This window comes from Leopardus geoffroyi, chromosome A1 (assembly GCF_018350155.1).
Source record: "Leopardus geoffroyi isolate Oge1 chromosome A1, O.geoffroyi_Oge1_pat1.0, whole genome shotgun sequence".
NCBI lineage: Eukaryota > Metazoa > Chordata > Mammalia > Carnivora > Felidae > Leopardus > Leopardus geoffroyi.
Genome location: NC_059326.1, coordinates 176,898,337 through 176,904,570, shown reverse-complemented (window position 1 = coordinate 176,904,570; position 6,234 = coordinate 176,898,337). Strand labels below are relative to the sequence as shown.

The 6,234-nt window shown below is 47.4% G+C and overlaps 1 long non-coding RNA gene across 2 annotated transcripts in view; it reads left to right on the top strand.

The window, feature by feature from the left end:
• Window positions 1-1,977: 1,977 nt before the first annotated feature.
• The window catches only part of LOC123610574, a 28,317-nt gene continuing 24,060 nt past the window's right edge, over window positions 1,978-6,234 (top strand). For both annotated transcript variants that reach the window (XR_006718210.1, XR_006718211.1), the window contains exons 1-2: window positions 1,978-2,348; window positions 3,494-4,244. This is a non-coding gene — a long non-coding RNA (uncharacterized LOC123610574). The remainder of the gene's footprint in view (window positions 2,349-3,493; window positions 4,245-6,234) is intronic.

The window sequence follows — 6,234 nt, the reverse complement described above, 5'->3', positions numbered from 1 at the left end:
CTAAAATCGTAAAACTCCTAGAAGAAAACATAAGGGGATATCTCTATGACATTGGTCTTGGCAGTAAGCTTTTGGATATGACACTAAAAGCAAAAGAAACCAAAAATAAACAAGTGGGTCTACATCAAGCTAAAAAGTGTCTGTATAGCAGAAGAAATAATCAACAAAATGAAAAAGTAACCTACAAAATGGGAGAAAATACTTGCAAACCATCTATCTGATAAGGGGTTAATATCCAAAATATATAAGGAACTCATACAACTCAATAGCAAAAAATATATGATCCAATTTAAAAATGGGCACAGGGCTTGAATAGACATTTTCCCAAAGAATATAAACAAATGGCCACAGGTACACGAAAAGGTCTTAACATCACTAATTACCAGGGAAATGCAAATTTGAGGCATCACACTTGTTAGAATGTCCATTACCCAACAGACAAGGATGTGGAGAAAGGGAGGCCCTTGTATACTGTTGGTAGGAATGCATATTTTAAAAACATTTTTTTAATTTAATTAAAAAATTTTATTTTATATTTTTAACTTACATCCAAGTTAGTTAGCATATAGTGCAACAAAGATTTCAGGAGTAGATTCCTTAATGTCCCTTACCCATTTAGCCCAACCCTCCTCCCACAACCCCTCCAGTAACCCTCTGTTCTTCATATTTAAGTCTCTCATGTAAAAAAAAATTTTTTTAACATTTATTTATTATTGAGAGATAGAGAGAGACAGGGCATGAGCATGGGAGGGGCAGAGAGAGAGGGAGACCCAGAATCCGAAGCAGGCTCCAGGCTCTGAGCTGTCAACACAGAGCCCGACGCGGGGCTCAAACTCACAAACCGCGAGATAATGACTTGAGCTGAAGTTGGACGCTTAACCGACTGAGCCATCCAGGCGCCCTGGAATGCCTATTGCCGTGGTCACTATGGAAAAGAGTATAGAGGGTTCCTCAAAAAATTAAAACTTGAACTACCACATGACCCAGCAATCCCACTTCTGGGTATACATCCAAAGGAAATGCAATCACTATCTTGAAGAGATATCTGCGCTCCCACGTTCACTGCAATATTATTCACAGTAGGCAAGACATGGAAACAATTCATAGTAGGCGAGACATGGAAACAACCTGCTTACTGATGGGTGAATGGATAAAGGAAATGTGATATATATACACATATATACTTACATATACATATATACATACACATGAATGGTGTGCATATGAGGTATGCACATACATATACACAGGAACATTATTCAGCCATAAAAAGGAGATCCTGCCATTTGTGATAGCATGGATGGGCCTTGCGGGTATGATGCTAGGTGAGATAAGTCAGATAGAGAAAAACAAATACTGTATGATCTCACTTGTACACAGAATCTAAAAACCTGAACTCATGGAATCAGAGAATAGATTGGTGATTCTCGAGAGATTGCAGGTGGGGGAAATGGGCGTAGGTTATAAGGCACAAACTTCCAGTTATAAGATAAGTAAGTTCTGGGGATGTAATGTAGAACGTGGCAACTATAGCTAACAATACGTTTTGTATGCTTGAGAGTTGCTGAGAGAGTAGATCTTACAAGTTCCTACCACACGCCCACACAAAGGGTAACTATGTAAGGTACTGGATGTGCTAAGTAACCTAACTGTGGTGATCATTTTGCAGTATGGACATAAACCAAATCAGCACTTTGTGCACCTGAAACTCACACCGTGTTCTATGTCAGTTATACCTCACTGAATCTGGGGGTGGGGGAAGAAAAGGGGCAATCTCTTCAGGCTGTTAAATTATGTGCAAGGTCTCACCTCGCCTTGTGAGGCAGGTGGCGTAAAGTGATACATTTCTGTTACTCTAAGCCCCCAGATCTGTGGTGGTTTGCTGCGGCAGCCACAGGACCCTCATGTAATTTCCTATCGTGGATGAGGAAATTGAGAGTAACTCACAAAGCTTACTCAACTTGCTCAGCCCGTGTAGATTGGTCAAAACAGGCTAAGCTCTGCCCATAGACCCCTAGATCTCTCCGACAAGTACTCATTCTTACTCACGAAGACTGGCTCTGCATCTCAGCGACCCTCCAGGGCTGCTCTTCTCCACGTGGTGACTCAGTGACCAGGCAAATGGGATCCTAAGGCTTTTTTTTTTTTTTTTTTAATCCCCACATGAAGCTCCGTCTGTGGCCACGGAAGGAAAGGGGGCAGCTAGAGAATTGCCTGTGTGCTTCTCACTGCTTTAGTCTGACGGTTACGTCTGACATTTCCAGTCGCAAGTCGCTGGCCGGACTGGTCACGTGACCCTGCCTCACGGCAGGGGGCTGCGGAATATAAGGAAACAAATGGAATATCTGGTGAGTAATCCTGCCCTCACCGTAACCAGAAATGGTGGAACTGAAATTTAACTAAAATAACCATAGCTAGCACTGACCTAGCACTTTCAATGAGCTAGGCCCTATACTAAACGTTTGGCATGTATCATGTGCATGTTATGTACAAATGTACAGTTGTCCCTATTTTAAAGATGAGGAAAGCGAGGCCCAGAAAGCTTCTGTAACAGGACCGAGGCCACACAGCAGGTAAGTGGCAGAGCTGGGACTTGGACCCAGGGGGTCTGGCTTAGAACTGCGTGCTTAGCCACCTTGCTATTCTGAGGCGAAGGGCGGCCTGGTTGCTAACAGTGAGGGATGTCTGGCATGGCCGGAGTAGGAGCACTGAGATCGAGGGGCTGTGAGACGTGCAGGAGTCACATCATCAAGGCCCTGCACGGGGCTGGGACTTTGAGCTGAAGGCCCCCGGGGGACCCTGAGGGCGCTGTGCAGGGAGGCAGACTTTGCATTTCGGCAGCTGCGGGATGGAAAGCAGATCTTCCACGACGCGGGGAGAGGAAGTGAAGCTGGTTGTTCAGGACGGGATGGGGGCGCCTAGTGGCGCCGGTGGGGGCGTCCTGTGGGGGCGGAGGGAAAGGAAGAACTTCCGGGTCCAGGGCTGGAGTCTGCCGTTCTGAAACGAACTGAATTCAAGTGGAGTCGGAGGGGCTGGCCAAGCGCTTGGATGAGAGGGTGAGGGAGCGGTGCGTGAACCTCTGGTGCCCACGCGTTCATCTCTAGAATGGGAGTGAGGAGCTGCGGCCCCGGGGGCGGTTGGACGTGGCAGTGAGCACTCCTCCGAGAGGCCGCAGAGCCGGGAGGTTACACGCACGGGCTTTGAGCCCCGCTTACCTCTGTGTGACCTGGGGAGGCTATTGATCCCCCACCCCCGCCTCGTGCCTCATATATAAACTGGGAATACAAATAGTCCTTCAGGAGGTATCAAGAGGGTTAAATGAGTTGGTCTGGGGAACGCCCCTACAACAGCACAGCGCGTGACATGTGGGGAGCACTTGGTAAGTGTTGGCAGCTCTTATTGTAAGGGAGCCATGCTGCCTGGGACACAGATGATGCTCAGGACATGTTATTTTCATTCTTTTCCTCTCTCTTTTTTTCCATCTGGCAAACAGAGCCTGGGCTTTGGGACTCGTGGGTCTGGATGTGACCTTGGTTCTGCTGCTGAATAAACGGGGTGACCTTGGCCAGACCAGCAACCTTCTCGGAGCCTCAGTTTTCTCTTCTGTAAAATGGTAACCCGAAGGGTTACTGTGAGGATTAACTGACACTGCTTATGAAAAGAGCTCGGCACATAGTAGGTGCTCATTAAAAGGTAGCTTTTCCTGACTGTTGTGTCAGCTTGGGCCCCTTTGGGCTCTCCGCTCTTAAATCATGAGTCCTGTATTCCTGACTCTCGCCAGATGGGGGCAGTCACGGCTTTGTTATTCCCTACACGCTCAAAGAGGGCCTCCTCCAGCGTCAGGCTGACTTGCCACCAGAGGGCTTTGTCACCTCTCTTAAAAGCATCTTCCGGTGGACAGGGTGCTGGACAATAGGCAAAACCCATCAGATTCTAATTTGTTTCTCAATCGATTGTTTCCTCATCTAAAATGAGGGGCTAAGCAGCCCATCACTCTAAGCTCCGTATGGCTGAGACCAGCACTCACAACGCTGGGTCCCAGTCCTCTAGGGAGAACATGCCCCGGGCACACAGGTGAGCCCCTGCTGTGCACTCCATGTGAAAGGGGAGTCTCCTGGTGGCGGTGCCGGTGCCGTGCCAGAGCTGCAGAGCCAACGATGTGTACTCAGCCCATTCATCTGCCTTCTGCCGCAGGAGCCCCCACAGATGCCGAAGGTGCAGGGAATGACTCAGCTCCAGCTTTTGTAAGTGGGTTCTCGCTCATTCACGATTTATTATGGCGTCACCCAGGGGGCTGGGTTGGTGCTTGATGTTACTCCGCAAGGCTCGCTCCTGTAAGAGAGAGAAGGCAGAGATGGGGGGTTACCTCTTCACTGGGTTCCTACCTGCCCAACGCAATGCTAAGGGCCTTGCGAGGGTCAGAGGGAGAGAGTAACTTGCCCATAGTCACACAGCTAGAGGGGGCAGACTGGATTCGAACCCTGGCCGTTGGGCTCTAGGGAACCGTGATGTGCCCCCATTCCCCATTCAGTTCCAAATTGGCAGCCTCTGTGGAGGGGTCGGCGCTGTGCCCAGGCCTCCGTGGGGGTCTCTGGAAGACCCAGGGATAGCGGCCAGTCCTGCTGGCAACATAGGGCACATTTATGGCTGTTATTATTTATTTCCACCTTCTGAAACTCTGATCCTAAGAGAAAAGAGAACCAGGATGGAGGAAGAGGACCAGGGGTTCTTTCTCCTCCTACCCCTACCAAATTGATGATTCAAAAAAAAAAAAAAAAAGTTTTCCTTCAATATTTCAGTTTAGGCCTCTTAAAACTGTTCTCTTCTCGTTGTTTAACTAAATATACCTTTCTGTGAACGTTTGAACCCATATTTGGTTGTCTTGTCATTTTTTCCCTAATGACTGGTGTGGCGGCCAGGGCCCGGGTTCTGGAGTTACGCTGACCTAGTTTTGAATTCTGACTCCGTTGCCAGACAAGCTGTGTGGCCTTGGACAAGTGACCTAACCTCTCTGTCTTATCTCCTTCATCTGTGCAACAGGAAAATTAGAGTTTCTTTTTCACAAGGTTCTTTGAAGAGCTTTCAAAATATACTTTTCATCATGAAGCACTTCAAACACAAATATGAAGATGGGGACTAATACAATCTGAAGTCCCATGTGCCAAGCTGTCAGCACAGAGCCCGATGTGGGGCTCGAACCCAGGGACCGCGAGAGATCATGACCTGAGCCTGAAGTTGGATGCTTAACTGACTGAGCCACCCAGGCGTCCCCCCACTGGATTATTTGGAGGCACGTCTCTGTCATCATGGCATTTTATTTATAAATACTGCAGTATATGTCTGTAAAAGAGAAGCACTCTCTGTTAAAACAACTTTGGTTTTGTGGAGCCTTTTCTCGGTGGCCAGGATTTTTGGTAAAGTTTCCTTGATGTGACGTAACTCCCATAACCTGCCATTCGAGCTCTTCACGAATAACTATGATAAACATTCGAAACACTTTTACGTATTGGCTGTCGCTGGATTTTCTTAATGCAACCACGTGCAATATTAGACCAGGAGTCTACTGTGTTGTATACTATTGGGGTTATATCCCTGATGACCATTCGTGGAGGAATAATACTGAATGACATGTTTTTACAACCGTTCAGGCAAGAATGACTCATTTTTTCCATAGGCAGGGAAAAAAGAGGCACAGAGAGGTGAAGGATTTTGCCGGGTCACACAGCGGTAAGTGATAGAGTTGGAGATCGAAATCTGTCTGACTCCAGAGCCCATGCTCTTTCCTCTGTCCTACGCTGTTATCTTTGGAATTCTCGTTGGCTTCTCTGTTTCGATCGTAAAGTCAGGAAGGTAAGTGCTCTACCTTAGACTTCTATCCCCATAGTCCCCAGCTGTTTGACGACTGACTAATAGAAAGTCCCAAGTAGTCCCTCCAAATGAGCGTGCGAGTGCAAAGCTTATCATCACCACCCCCATTATCATTGGTTTGCACAAACAAGTGCTTGTCAAATACCTCCATATAGGACTGTACTCAGACCCCACGGAAGGTCGAAGGCACAGTCTCTGTCCTCAAAGTTACTTACACAATCCGCCAGGTATCAATTTGAACGTAATGGCAACAAGATGGGAAAATGGTTGGGTATCTTACTGCCTCTGAGAGTGATTTCTTGTCTGTCTGGGTGGCCTCATACTCCACATGAAGGGAAAGATGTGAGTATGAGCTGAACAGGTATT